The sequence below is a fragment of the Coturnix japonica genome, chromosome 3 (assembly GCF_001577835.2).
Source record: "Coturnix japonica isolate 7356 chromosome 3, Coturnix japonica 2.1, whole genome shotgun sequence".
In the NCBI taxonomy this organism is placed as follows: Eukaryota; Metazoa; Chordata; class Aves; order Galliformes; family Phasianidae; genus Coturnix; species Coturnix japonica.
The window spans coordinates 19,594,397-19,610,187 of NC_029518.1; the positions used below are offsets into that span (position 1 = coordinate 19,594,397).

General features: G+C 47.0%; 1 long non-coding RNA gene across 1 annotated transcript; it reads left to right on the top strand.

Moving 5' to 3' along the window:
- The first annotated feature begins 5,767 nt into the window (after window positions 1–5,767).
- Window positions 5,768–10,517, top strand: LOC107311061. Its single transcript, XR_001553845.2, has 3 exons — window positions 5,768–5,862; window positions 8,793–9,520; window positions 9,666–10,517. It is a non-coding gene; the product is annotated as an uncharacterized LOC107311061 (long non-coding RNA).
- Window positions 10,518–15,791: the final 5,274 nt, after the last annotated feature.

A 15,791-nucleotide genomic window follows, 5' to 3' on the forward strand; every position in this document is an offset into this window, starting at 1 on the left:
TCTGGGGTCAGGAGAAATCATACCCCTATCTTGCAGGAAAGACAAAGATGTATTGAAGTACTTGCACTGGAGAGAGCAGCAGAAGTCATGGCAGGATGTGCCCTATCTTTCCACTGGGAGCTGGCTCTCAGAGGCAGAAAGTGTAATGACTGCTAGAGTAATTAGAACAATCTAAATCAGACATCACAATGCACACATCCCTCTACAACAGTGACACATTTCCTGGCATGCCTGCAGCCCACGGCCATCTCCTCCCAGTGCTTAGCATCACCCCGTGCTAGCTGCCCGTCCTGCTGAACCACCCTTTGGCAGGTCTGTGGGCTCGCCATCAGTGAAGAGCAGCTCGCAGGGTGCCAGGGCTGGTGGATAGCAGAGGCAGAGCAAGGTCCAAGGCCAGTGGCTGGGAGGACAGGCTGGTGCGAGGCACGTGGGGATGACAGGTGCCTGCTGTGCACAGGCAACAGTGGTGGCATGGGGATGAAAGCCAGCTCTGTGGGAAGGATCAGAGGTGTGAGAGGAAAGGACTGGAGATACCAGTTTTGTGCTGCTTCATCAGTGACTGTTCAGGCAGCCTTCAGGTCTTCTTTGTGCTTCAGTTTTTACACAGCTCACACCATCTCCATGTAAATTTGCTTGCACAGGCGAGGTCTCCATGTGCCTTCTGAGAGCTGGCACAGGTGTGCAAAACTCCATGTTTGTTTGTGCTACCTGTATCCAGAGCAAACAGGTGTGTCAGAAGGAAGGGCAAGATGCCTTCATCCTGCAAAAGGGAGCTGTTGCTCAAGGAGGCCCAGAAAATCTCTTGGTTTACAGTGGGTTACTTTGGTGTCCTCCATTCCCTCTTGCTTGTTCTCAGCAAGGATTTTCCTGGCCATGGTAGTGATGGGTCAGGTTTAGTCACACACCTCTGGCCTCATATTTCATAGAATCACAGAACATTCTGAGTTCGAGTCCCATGAGGAGCTTCAGGACAGATGTTTTTGTCTGCTCTGCCAGTATTTGGTTTGCAGGACCAGCTCCTACAGGTGACATCAACTAAGGTGCTCCCACATGACTCACAACCACAAGCACAACATGGGGATCCAGGCCAGCAGTGTGCAACCATTTACTGTAGTTGTCCAGGCCTGGTGGCTGTTGCTGGAGGCCACCTCCTCTGTAATTACAGCTCGGCAGGAGCAAGTCTGCCCATCTGCACAGTGCAGCCACTGGAGGTAGCTTGGGAGGGTGGGTATGTGCACAGCAGGAGGATGGGAAACATGATCAGGAGGATAAGGAGAAGATTTTGCTGTCATGGGATTGCATGCCAGAACTTAGTGTCATCTGAAAGGAGGACAGTGAGATACAATCGGCTACTCCTGTTATTAAACTCCGGGACTCATCAAGGGCTGAAGACAAAGAGCCAGTTAATTATTTACAACAGACAGCAGAGACATGAATAGGGCTATTTCATCATTCTTTCAGTCTAGCAAAGCTGCTTAGTTTGTATGAACCAGCACTCCTTTTAAGCCTCATTTTGATGCTTGCCAACAAGTTCTTCCCCTCTGACATCGCTCAGCCCTGTGGCAACCTCAGATTTCTGCTCTCTTCATTTAGTGGGCACCTCCAAACCAGGGTTTATTCTGCCCACCTGCTCCAGCTTGCCTTGTCCCTGGCTTGGGAGGGCTCAGTATGTGTAGCAGTCAAATGTTTTTCACCTGGCATGGCTTTTCCCTTTGGAAGAAGCTGATTTGCTAGTGTGAAAACATTTTGAAAGATTGTCTCAACTTCACCTAATTTTCCAGTTAAAGTAATAATCAAGCCCCGTTTTGCTATGTCCAAAGGTTTTTCTCAGGTTTGATGTTGCAGGGTACTGCACTGGGCCTGCATCTGACTCCATGCATTTCACCTCTCCCTTTGGCAATGGTGAGAGCAGATGGGAGCTGGGCTGAGCTTCTAGCCAATGTCCCACATCAAAGGTCTTCAGCTGTAGCCTTCTGGGGATCCATTAGGTAGTCATCGTTCACACTTTCCAGCACATGAAGGTGTTCACAATCCAGTGAAAACCACACCTGCTTACTTTCCTCCACTCTTGCTTTGCCTTTGAGATTTTTCCAGCACAACCAAACACCTCTTTCCCCTGAAGGAGCAGAGTGTCTGGCTTCAGAGTCCTTTCTCCATCAGTATGTTTTCGTGCCTTTGACTCTACGTCAGGAGCACTTTCATTGCAGCACAACAGGAAGTTTGTAATGGGCATATTGTTGTTTGGATTCAGAGAGAGGGTTTGGTGCTGTTTCTGAGGGAAGTGTTTTTGGTAGAGATTATTTTCGGGAATCATTAAGGCAGCCACATGGAGAGAAATCTGAATGTGTCCCCTCAAAGCTGCCAGAAGGGCTGGGGCCAAATCCAGCACCTGTGAGTGCTTCTTGGCTCCGAACTGGTGGGAGCACTGACCTCTGTGCCAGTGCTTGCTCCTACACAGTCAGCTCTCCCTTAGCACTGGGGCAGGACACCAGCATGTCACCACTGCCTTTCTCCTCGTTCAGGCTGTTGCTGTCTTTGTTTTGTTTTGTTTTGTTTTTTCCTAAAGTAATTCAATCTATGTCCTCATGGACAGATAAAGTGAGCAGCACGCTGTGAGACATGGAGATGTTTGGATGACAAATTACACTATTAGGGCAGCTTCAATCATTGACCACTGCTAGCTGGCAGCAAGGAGCCACCTCATTTCCACCTGTCTGAAGCTGCCAGGGAAACAGCTAGAGGGAAAAAGGAGAATTTTCAGTATGATAGAGATAGCATGTGAGGTCTTCCAGGTCAGCCTATTGAGAGCCAAACCCTGCTGCTGGAGGATGGCTTTTTGCTCTTGTTCCTAGCCTGCATGTCAGGTACGTCAGTCAGGAGTACGGGCAAAGCAGTAGCAGGTACAAAATCTTCCTCATCCTTAGTGGCATCCCTAGGAACCAATCACCACATTTACCTGAAGCCTGAGGAGATGGCTGAAGCCTCCTGCACACCTGACTTAATTCAATAACGTTGGAACAGGAGCCTTATGTTTAAAGGATACAGAAGCCAAAAAGAAGTCGCTTGCTATTTCAGGAAGTCCCGGGTTGAATAGCTGAACTTCTATGAACTTTTTCTTCAATGAAGGATTTTGGCAGGAAAATGAACTGTTTAAAATTCAGTGACTTACCAGCAGTTTGCTTCAAAAGCAAATCCTGCCCTTAATTGTGATGCTTAATCCCAGGACTTTTATTTTGTGTAGGTGAACAAGTGTTGTGAAATGCCTTTGTGAATCAAATCTAATCAAGGCAGTACTCTGCAGCTGGAGCCTGGAAGCCTGCCTGGGAGCACAGCAGGGTAGGATGGCATGAGAGGCAGGGAGCGATGGCAGCCTGCTGGGGCAGAGGTGGAGCACTGAACTGGCTCAAGCAGATGAGGAGATCTGTGTTCTTTTCTTCTCCGAAGCACCTGAGCTCCAAGACACACTGGGTGTGCGAGTTAACTCCAGTGAGCCCGAGGCACTTTCAATTGATGCAACTGCTCTTTGCTCAGCAGCTGAGAGGCCCAGCTTCCTCTGATCTTGGCTGTGAGCAGAAAGCAGCTTCTGTAGCTGTCTCCAGCTTCAGGTGGGCAACTGCACAGTGCCACACGTGGGCAAATCCAGTGTTTTTCCAAGCAGGGATTAAGAATGAGCGCCTGTGGTCCCTGCAGAAGAAATGATTAGTATTCATGTATTCACAGAGTGAACAGGAGAAGGGAACATACCGTTTTTTGCTCTGGATGTGTGATGATGACCCTCCTCTATCATGGGGTGACCATACCAAGGATGTGCTGATGTACCTGGTCCATACTAATCTGCACAGCTGGCATGACCAGCTCAACTCAGTGACTGGAAAGGCAGAGAGGAGGCTTCTTGTCCTCCCATCTCCTGGTGGGAGGCTGCAGCGCTGGAAGCACCGCACCGTGGCACCAGCACTTAACACACTCTTACTAATGGTAAAGAGAGAGGCATCTGAAGACAGAGCATGGCGGGTCTCGGTGTCGATGGCCCAACGTCTGGCTTCTGGTAGCTCGGCCGGGCTTTGCTGGGCTCTAACGCCGGGCAGGACGCGGTGCGGTGCGGATGCCAGCCGCGCGGTGTCACTGCCGGTCAAGGCAGCGCAAGGCTCTTGCACCGCCGGGAGGGAGCCCCAGGGAATGTGGAGTCGTTCCGAGTCCCTGCGGGTGTGGGGTCCTTTTCTACAGGTACGGAAAGGCTGGTTTTCGCAGCATTTTGTTCTGTGTTTCGCTCCCAGTCAGCATGAAAATATAACTACACTGGGAGGAGCTGCTGACTTCCCCGAAGGCAGACAGGCTTTGCGGAGAGATCTTGACAAACCAGAGGGCTGGGCAATCGCCAACTGCGTAAAGGTCAACAGAGAGCAGGACTGGATTCGGCATCTGGGAGGGGACAGCCCTGGATGGCAGTGCAGACTGAGGAACAAGAGCCCCACAGGGATCTGGAGGTTCTGGTTGACAGCAAGTTGAACATGAGCCAGCAGTGTGCCCTGGCAGCCCAAAGGGCCAACTGTACCCTGGGGTACCCCAGGCCCAGCACTGCCACTTTGCTAAGGAAGGGATTGTCCCACTCTGCTCTGCACGGCACGGCCTCACATCCGGCACTGGTTGTGGGTTTGGGTGGTAAGGACATAAAGCTATTAGAGAGCATCCAAAGGAGGGCTATGAAGATGGTGAAGAGCCTGGGGGACCAGGTGTGTGAGGTGTGGCAGAGATCCCTGGGTTTGTTCAGCCCAGAGCAGAAGAGGCTGAGGAAAGGCCTCATGGTGCCTACAGCCTCATGGTGAATAAGTTCAACCTCTACTGCCAGACCACCAACATCCTCCTCTGACATGGTGGGCCAACACAGTAACATAGGAGGCATTGCTTTTGGAGCACCCTCATAACATGAGCTGTCAGACACTCATCTTTCCATCACTCATCTTTCTAGAAAGAAGCCTCCCAGTGTAACTGGAACGCACCCAAAAGGCTGAAAATCCAAAGAGGAATTAAAATATCCCACATTTAGTTTTATTTTAAATCTGACAACTTCAAAAGCTCATTTTATCTTCAGGGGAGGGGAATGGGTGGATTTGGGAGGCACAGAATTGGGTGCTGGTGCAGAGTCCCACTGAGCAGCAGTGGCTTTAGGGGGGCTTAGCGCCTTCCCTCAGAGCACAGCTCATCTGGCCCTGAGTTTGGGTGGCTTGTGGCACAGGTGACACTCTGACCAGCAGGGTTTCTGTAGCAGGAAGTCAGTGGTGCAGCACCTGGGCAAAACACAAGCCACTCATTCATTTTAGCTGCATTCATGCGTATGTTCCTACTTGTTTGAACAGAAACACATTCCCACACTGCCACAGGTAAATTAAATGATGCTGTGTACAACAGATACTATATAACAAGCTTATTAAGGCTGGAGAAATCTTGGGCTGCAGTGAACAGAGATGGTGGTGGGTAGAGATGTGTACTGATGTGAATTCCCCTGCTGATATTTTTGTTTACAGGGATATTTTAAACCAGCTTTGTAGTTGGCAGAGTTGCTCTGTATTGGATAAAAAAGTCAGTCTGGATGCAGGAAAACACTTTTCCCTGTAAGAATAGGTCTATGGGAAATTGGTAATCACAGCCTGAACCTCTGATTAATCAGCTGAGGCAAGTGTTGGGTCAGCTGCGGGAGCACAGGTGAGGGTAATGTAGCTGTGCTCCTGGAAGGGGTGGAGCTTGACTCTATCTCCCCTATAGCTCATTTAAGGGCTGACCACCACTAAGGCAGCATCTTTTGGAGATTGGTCCTTGGTGGAGGTTGCCTCAGCGGTTCCCAGCAGACTGAAGGCTTCCATACGGGTGAGTTTTTCCTGTAAATAACCTTTTGGGTATTTACAACTATCATTTTTCTATTACTGTCGCTGTACAATAGGCGAGCAAGTAACCCAGGGTGCTGTGCAGCCTCTGTACTCAGGAGCAGCCAGGACCCAGCTGCACAGTGCCCAGAGCAGCCTGGCCCCACTGGGCTGACCTTACAGCCCATTTCCATCCAGGCTGTTCCCTGGTTTCATCTCTGCTCTTGAAAGGACTAGACTTTGCCCTGAGGCAACCGTACATGCCCCACAGATACCCAGTCACTCCTTTCCCTGCATTCTGAGCAGGGGGTAATGTTATCCTGCTCCCTTACTTAGGAGACATCATTAGTGGTAAGTAATGTATTATGTAATTATGTCATGCTGCCGCCAGCACCAGATGAGGTGCAGTAAGGTTAAGCAGCCCAGGGAAGTGAGGGCATGCTGTGCCAGAAGGAGATTGCTGGGGGAGGCAGCAGGCAGGATGGCTGGGGATCGGTGTGGAGGGTCACCCTGCTTGCTGCCAGCTGCCTGTTTCTGCACACAGAGCAATGGGAGAGGGACTTCCATCCAACAGTTCCATGGAACGCTGCCCTGAGGCTGCACCAGAGCAGCTGAGACAAATACCACTTTGTGTTAAGGAGAGAGAGCATAACCATGGAGGAGATGGAAGGAAAGCAGAACTGGTGAACGATGTAAACATCATTGGTATTTGGAGCTTTGCAGCGCTGTGAGGAGAGTTGCTGGCTGACCGAGCTCCCTAGCAGGAGAATTACAGAAGTCAAGCCCATGCCATGAGTGCGTGTGTTTCTGCTGAGAGATCCTGAAGGGGTATAGTTCAGGGATTAAAAAAGGAGCATGGCTGCACTGCACAGCTGTCTGAGCTTTCCCAGAAGAGAAGGGCTTGCAGGGATTTTGGAGGCTTGTCTTCCACACTCTGGGGTGGCTGGATGGGAGAGGAAGGGGTTTCCAGCCTGCATCTGCACAGTGGTGAGCTGGGGATTCCTCTTCTGAGTGGAAATCACAGAGAGAGAGAGATGGGCTATGAATGTGACCTTGTATACGGGGCTATAACAATAACAGCTCTGTGACCTGCACAGGTGCCACCTTCTTGTACTCTCCTACCCATGAAGGGGATCCATCTGGCCAGGGAGAGCTGTCCTTTCCTTGCATTGGTTTCTGCACTGTAGCATAGAAGCCAAGGTGAGGCACTGCACACCGGGGTGCTCAGCCTGACTGAGAGAGGCTGAACTTGTGCTGAATTTAAAAGCCAAAAGCTTGGTACTGCAGGAACCTCACTAAGCGTGCTTGTGTTGTGCTATGTGTTGTTTTTAAACGGAGCTATTCTTAGAGCCATACTCACTGACAATGAGAAGGTTCTGTGTGGAATCTATCCAAAGAGATGAATTTTGCTTCTTAACTGTAATGACAGATTTAAAAAAAAAAAAAAAAAGTTCTCTCTTTGTTCTGCCTTCTTACCTGAAGTAAGAGCCTGGTTAAATCAGTTAACTACCAGCCTACACTTCAGAATAATGCTGCTAAAAATGAAACGTAAAATTAGCCTGTCATTTTGCTGTCGCTCACAAGGGATGCAAGCTGCCCTTCTGCAAAGCTTTTGCTTTCCATTAACGTATGTTTGTGGTGGGGGGGTGCAAGGACTTTCAGCAGCAGTGGCAGCCGTGTGTACAGCCAGTGGGTAGAGATCGCCTCAGTTTGGGGCTGTTTTCTTGTTGTCACGTCTGACTGCCCCAGGAAGGGCTGCTCACTAGTGGTCCCCTCCAAGCCGCTCTCTGGCAGAGATATCAGTGTGCCAGCAGCCCACCTCTGCTTTCAGGCACCAGCCCACGCCAATCCCAAACTCCCTCTCTGCTTTGAAAGCTCCTTTCCTTCCAGAGACAGCAGTGGCTGCGGATAAAAGACACTGATGCCCAAAATACCCCTGTTCCTTGAAAATATTCGTTTTCTAGTTCATAGCTCTTTCTCACTGAGCCTTAAAACTCCTGCTAGGTTTAGAGAAAGGAAACAAAGCTGAAGAAATGCCCCATCCATTCTGCAATGAGGCTGGGCTGGGAGCTGCCAGCCTGGGACACCCCATCCAGCCCCATAGCAGCCTGTGGGTGGGCAGCGACACCCCCACACACTTGGCTTCGTACACCTCCACACGTCAAACAGCCTGTGTTTGCAGAGTCACACTCCAGTGACAGCAATTTGTTGGCTCAGGGAAAGCAGCATTAACTATGCCACAGAGAGCTCTGCGTGGCTTTGCTACTGGTGAGTGGCACTGATATTTTCCTAAAGTAGGTGAAACAGTTTTGACACACTGTCAGAAAAAGATAGAAGGGTTTTTTTTTGGGGGGGTGTTTTTCTTCTTCTTATTTTTTTCTGGTGGCTTGACCTTGTAGGAGGTGGAATTCACAGTGCTGTGGCTTATGAGTTGCTGTGCCCCACAGTGTCCTGCTACGCTGTGCCCCAGTGCTGGGGTACTATGAGCACACAGTGCCTTGAGCAAGACAAGGGTGGATGCCTAATGTAAAACCTGCTGTTAAAAAGGGAGGAGCAATGTTAGTGAATTTAAAAGGCATTGGTCCATCTTCTTGTTGAACACTTTATACAGCACAGTCAGTAGCTTCTTCCTTTTAGGTTTCCTATTTGCACACTTATTAAACCCAGCTGTCTGTGGCCCTTATATTCTGTCCCCTTCAAGACAGCCACTAAATGTGTGTTTAAAACCCACAGGTGTGTGCCTGCAGCTTTATATATAGCAGGGCAGGCAGGACTGAGATCTGGTAATAGAGAACAACAGGAGTTCACAGCTTCCTGCTATTTCTGTTGCTCTCAGATGCTCCTAATGCCAGGTGCTTCACAGCCGTACAGTGATATCTGCAGTGATTGCTCTCTGTCTTTGCCATTTATGTTTCTTTTTTTCTTTTTTTGCAGATATGAAAGATTAACTCCCTGCCTCTGCGCCTTATTGCCGTTCAATTCCTGCAGCACAACTCCTGACTCCCATAGTACCTCAAAAACAGTTTATCCAGTGACATGAGGTCTTATTCCTCAGCCTAAAGCCAAACTGAGAGTGAAGTTTTGATGTGTACAGGCTGACCAACCCTCCCTTTGTGTGTTGCTGGCTGACCTCTACCAAAACATCACCCTAGCAGTCCCACCGTGTTCAGCTGTGGAAGGAGTGCTGGTGCCCTCAGCCCAATGGAAGGCTGCAGCACCACAACTGTAATGCATTTTGTGCTGGCTTAGAGAAGTGGCTGGATCCCTGGCTGCCAAAATTTGTTAGGGTTGAGTTAACCTTGGCAGACCTACCTGCCCTTGCAGAGCATAATCACCCCTTAGGAGCCTGTGCCATTAACTAGACAGATGGTCTTAATCCCTCTCTTCCTGGATGGTTGTGCACATCATGACTGAGACTTACCAGACAGACCTCAAGGACTAAGTGTCACTGGAAACTGAATGACCGCTGCCTGTGCTGCTGTCACCCTGGCCATGCTGGAGCAGGTGGCGGGCGCCAGGCTTTCCATATGCTATCTGCTGTGCCACTGGGAAGAAGACAGGTCATCAGGACACTTACACCTCTGCAAAGAATGAATGAGCTACCCATGGATCTAAATAATAGCTCCGGTAGTCAGGAAACACCACGAGGAGTAAATACACAGGTAAATCTGCCCCAGACATCTGGATCAAGATGCTGAGAACTCCTGTAAGGGATGAACAACGTTTCTGCTGAAAACAGCATTTCTCACTGGTGCTGTGCTGTCATTACAGTTGGTATCATAACACATGTATATTTGTGTTTGTCAGGCTCTGGTATGCATGAGAGGAAAAAAACAAACAAGCAGAGGTTCTGCTGTACAAGCTGAGCAAACACTTAAGCTTACACAACTCAGTGTTTCTTCCTTCTTCAGTCCCTCATGCTACTGCCTCAGCTTGTTATACCTCCACCATCACCTGTTTCCGTGTCTCTTGGTCCTGTGATGCCCAGGTAATTTCCCCCACATTCATCTGCCTGCTTTCTCACGATGGCCCACAGAGCACATCAGTTCAATGCCTAGGAGTGGGCTCCCCGAGTCAGCGGGATTTTTTTGGTCACCCTCTGGGCACTTTTCAAATCCATAGCAAAACCTTTCAGTAGAGTTAATGGGTTATTCTGCAGTCTCTGGAATGCTGGACTCAGACATTAAAGATCTGATCCTCCTCTAGCTCCATCCATGGAAGCACATCAGGATTTTTCCTCTTCAGCTTCTTTGTATTTGATATGCTGGTACAGGACCAGGTTCATTCTGGCAGAGCTGAATGTCATGAATCAAGGCAAGCTACTCTTTGAAGAGATGATAATAGTTCTAATCTTCTATCATTATCCCCCAAAGCATCAGGAATGCGCTGGGTAAATAGTTGCAGCAAAATGAGGCAAGTTGAAATTTCCACCTGGGCCTCAGTCTTCCGTGGCTGAGCTGGGTTAAAACTGAACTTCTACTTTGAGCTCATCTCCAGTCTAAAGCCTGGGTGTACAACAAGGATAAGCATATGGACTGATTCCATGGTCACATAAGCACTGCCTCTGGCACTTCTGAGAATTCAAACTAAACCCCGAACCAAGGAAGGACTAAGCCCATATGAAATTCTCTATGGGCGACCTTATGCTGTACAACAGGGAATCTCTGCACAGGTGGGGGATGAGGTGTTGGACAAATATGTGATCAGCCTAACAAGGCAAATAAAGAGAACTGAAAGAGTGGTATTTGGTGCTAGAGCACGGGGCCTGGATGGGCCAGTGCATGATGTATTACCTGGCGATTATGTTTATGTTAAATCCCTCTCAGATTCACCTTTGGAACCAAAGTGGAAGGGCCCTACCAAGTGCTCCTGACCACCCACACGGCAGCAAAGGTGAAAGGACTGACGCCTTGGATACACCACACCCGCCTGAAGAAAGCTCCCAGACAACAGTGGACTGTTGAAGAGAAAGAACCTCTTAAGCTTAGACCTAACATATTAGTTTTTAGGAGTTGCTTTAGCTTGGCAGGATAATGCTTTTATACAAATGACAGAAAATCTTACTTGAATTATGAATATTTCAGATTGCTGGGTATGTACGGCCTTGCCAAGGGATGGAGGAATGGAACTCCCTCAATATGGGATTCCGTCCACCAATTAGACATTGTGGAAAGGAGCAGGAGGTAGACGTAAGTGTATGAATGAGAAAGTAACTTCAGAAATAAAGGGTCCTAAGTTTGAGTTACAACTCTTGGCAAAACATATCATCACAATGCTTAGGAGATGTGGTATAGGTAGACCAGTAAGTGTAGGGGAATTTAATGTGTTCCTATGGAATGGAGTACAGTTTTGTAATCTTGAGAGCCCCAGACAAAGTGGGAAAGATGACCCTTGCTATAATATCACCTTTTATAAACGATCATAGAAGTGCCCCTTAGGACCAGGGTTGTGGTGGCTTTGTGGTGATGGACAGGCAAGGAAGACTTTACCAAGTAAATGGAGGGGACATTGTGTAGGGGGATATTTGGTACCACATACTTCATTTTACAACAAAACTATTCTCCCTCCTGGGATACTAAGAACTCCTTGGAAGAGGATGAAGTGTGTAAATAACCCCCTTATAGACAGGCCAACTGGCTTTCATAGTTTTGTTAGATCATTTTTTTTCCCGCGCTTAGGCGTAAGCAAATTAGAGAAAGCAATCATTAATATTTCAGCTATGTTAGAGATAATAGAAAATGCAACTATTGATGCAATACAAGCGCTAAAAGTAGAAGTTTCAATGTTAAGTAAGGTAGTACTGCAGAATAGAATGGCGCTGGATATATTAACAGCCAAAGAAGGGGGAGTATGCACAATAATAAATCAGAGCTGCTGTGTTTATATAGATGAGATGCAAAGAGTAGAGATTGATTTGCAGGCTATGTGGGAACGTACTAAAGTGCTCCATCAGGTTTCATTAGATGATACATCCCTTGGTTTTACAGGGTTGCTGGAAAAGTTAACTGATTGGTTCCCCAACTTTGCCTAGTTAAAACAATTGTTTCTGGCTTGCGTTGCAATATTGGCCTTGCTTGTTTTGATGTGTATAATGTCACGATGTGTGATGTGGCTTTGCAAAGATACAGGAAATAGATACGAGGATTGGAAAAGACATAGATTATGGCAGAAGATGGAAAATTGAAGTTATTTTAGAAATTCAGTTTCTAGAAATGGAATCATTTAGTACAAGATTTTGCTAGATTCAAGAAAAGGGTGGAATTGGAAGTAGGGATCAGGTAAATAGGGGTCTTTCATGAAGATTATGTATCCCAGGCTTTAGGAAATGTCAGAAGAATCTTATCTCATCTCATCTTGCAAGAGGGAATGGCTTGTCTTTTCTTGATATAAGGGGGCGGACAGCTTTAGCATACGAAAAGAACGTCTTGCTTCTGCATTTTCTCTCCAGACTACCTCTGCTCTTTCTCTCAGAGCTGTCTTATCACTCAGTCCTCAGGTTTTCAGCACCTCCAGCCCCCTTATCTCAACAAATGAACCCATCCACAGAATGTATTTTTCACAGTGGGGTCAAAGGTGCTGAGATCCTTCGAGTTCTGGGATTTCCTTGTAGGTGAAGTGCACAGTGAGCTCAGCACCTTGTGAAGTCAGAGCCTACATTGTATGATTTTCTTTTCCTGAGAACACACTTCTCTAGTACAGCAGCTGTGATTTGCTTGGTCTGCATATGAGGTCAGAACTGTTTCCCATTTTTCCCTTCAGGTTCCTTCAAATAATCTGGGATCTGATACCCCTCTGAAATTTCTAACAAGCTTCATCTTGAGAGAAAATATATTGTGTGCCTTGGAGGCTTAGTGTATATATGTCCAACTGGCTGACATGGGAGTTGGGGTTGGCCCTTGCTGCCTTCATCTCACAAAAAGGCAATGCTCTGGTGACACATTTATCTGCTTTTCTTGCAACCCTGAGTGCTAATGCTGTTCCTCAAGCTAAGAATAGATTGTCTTCATCTTGATGGCTGTCAAAAACAGCATGGAGCAGAACAGCAAATCTTAGTAATGTGCAGGCCAAATCCTTCTGTTGGTTGCACGGACTCCTCTGCAGCTACATGAAAATTAATGGTGCACCAGGGACACTGTGGTACAGAGGAAGTACCGTAACAAAGAAGGGCTGCTTGAAAAGATGCTTAGAGTTCTCTCTGGTTCCCTTATCTCAGTGTAATTCCAGTAAAGTCTCACAGCGAGAGCCTGGCTCTGCTGGATATTTTTATTAGTGTCCATTGGGACTGATGGGAGAATATATTTATATCCTTTTGCAATTACTTTCTTTCCAGGAAGGACTGAAAGCACCTGGAGTGAGGGGCTGAGGTAGAAATGCCCTGAACTACCAGGGAAAACATCCCAAAATGAAACTCAATAATGATGAAGGCAAAATGATACATTTAGGAATGTACAAAAATATATGAGGTGGAATTATTGAAAATAAGACTAGGAGGTCACAGTAGGTCATAAGTTAAATACAAATCCCTAGAATGATGACATGGCAGGTGTTCTCCCTGTTGACTTGGTTTAAGATGGAGACAAATCATGTTAATTTATGTGAAGGAAAACATGCATCTAAGGAAACTTGCTGTTGTTGTGGAACTCATGAAGCACAGCTCGTAGCCAGGAGACCCTCATAGCAGGACCCTCAACAGTGGTGATTTAAAGACAGATTAGATGAATGGCCTTCATGCTCCATAATGCCCAACTGTGGTGGTGGGTGAGGTGGCCTTTCTGGTCACTTCTTCACTGGTGCCTCCTGGCTGGCCTGGAGTTGTTCCTGCCTTCATTTGGATGCAACCTTATCCTTAAATCCTTGTTTGATGGAATATATTTTCACCGCAGAAATAATCTCCCGATGTCCATAGGCAGTGAGAATAAGGCCTGGAAAGAGAAGCTTTTTGCTCCACACAAATTGTATGACCATTGCACAAAGCTGCTGAACATCTCCATGTGGAAGAAGAGGTCATAAGAGGGCATTTCAGCAACCACGTGCTTGTAAAGTCCTGTGTGGACTTTGCAAAAAAGGAAAGAGAAAGTGGCATTCTTGTGGACGTATGTTAAGAAAAGAAAAAGTAGCACCGACCTAGCTTTGGGCAAATAATGTAAGAGGATTGGACTTTGCAGCACTCATGTACACTTTGAGCAGATCCTTCTCTGCTAAAACCAAGATTATTTCAGAAAGTTGCCAAGCAACACAGGGGCTATATATTGTAAAGTCTGTATAATGCACGTACTTGCTTCTAAAAAATGAAAAAAAAATGATCTAAAGACCAGATCAGGAACAGAACCTTGCTTTTCTGAGCTGCTGGTGTGTTTCTTGTCCCCCTCTACTCCTTTAACACAGGCCCCTCTCGTGTCCTCCCTATTCCTCTTTTGCTTCATTTTCTGTGTCGTGTACAAAGGAAAATGTAGTGTGGGCAAAGGGACAATGAAAAAGCATAGAAGGAGGCAAAACTATAACAAAAGTGCAGTAAATAGGGAAATATCAGGAAAGTTAGACGTGAGTGTGGGTTTGGGCATTTCCCAATCGATCTTGATAAATGCAGCCCAGCTTTGCACCAGTTTCATATCTCCTTTTGTCATAAGGGTAGCTGCTGTAAAGCTCACAAGAGAGGAAAAGGAGGGGAAAAAGAAATCACTGAATCATTGAGACATTAAGTTTGGAAAGACCAATAAGATCATGTAATCCAACCATCAACCCATTGCCCCCACTGCCACTAAACCATGTCCCTCAGTGCCACATTTACCCTTTTCTTGAACACTTCTAGGGATGGTGACTCCAGCACCACCCCAGGTAGCCTGTTCCAGTGGATTTAATGGTATATTTCTGATCGTTTTCCACTATTTTTGGTTGTACTTATTACTCTGAGTGAGCCTGTGAACAAAAGGCTTTAAAGCCGCTGCTGTGGAAGTGCTGAGGATGTGCAGATGCTGTGTGTGTAGTGGGGTGGGAGGCAGAGATCTGCGCTTAGCCCCAGCCATGTTAACCCTTCATTTCTTCTGTGCAGACTGAACCTGAAGATCCCTTTCCTCTCCATTCTGCAGCACACTCGCTGCTTCTTTGTGTCAATGCAAAGGCCAAGCAGTAATTCAAATACTTCCTTCTTCTTTGAAAATATAGATGTTTTAAACTTCTTTTTCCAAAAGCATATTGTTGGAAAAGTTGCTAGCCTCTAAAATGTGGTTAATCTTTGAACTAATGGACTTTAAACAGTGCGCTGTTGTCTAGCAACTATGCTATAAGCAGCCCTCCATTTGTCTCCTGTGGGTAATCACTGATTTCTCGGGGATTAAAGCTTAAGTAACACTCCAATCTAGGTGCGTGCATCAGACCACGGCGTATTACAGCAGATTATTCCTCCTGGCATACAGCTTGCTTAACCATTTAGAATCACAACAGACAACTGACAGCCTCAACGATATGAAAATGGGCACTAGCTTGTCAAATAATTAGTATTTTGAGTCAGGACGTAGAACAGATATTGGCAGGCTCTAAAGCATTTCTGTCATACAGAAGGGTGGGATGGCAGATAAGCATCACACTAGAAGATTTCATCTAGGCTGAGCCTGATTTATTCCAAATTTATCTTGCTAGCTGCTGCCCACCAGCTTCAGAGCATGCTCTTGCATTTGCTGCCTCACGACACAGGTATGAAGTTTTGCCTTCCAGTGGTGCACAGGACCGTGCTGCAATCATATTCTGCAACTCACAGAGGCTCCAGACTGGTAGAGCTGAATGCCTACGTGTGGTGAATTTAATAGATGCATCTGCTTCCATAGATCACTGTCTACTTAAGAGACCAAAACCATGTGTTCTTGCTAAATCACTGCGTTTAACACCTTCCCTAGTGAAGCTTCCCTGCTGCCTGAGCAGCCTTTTGTTGCTGGTAGC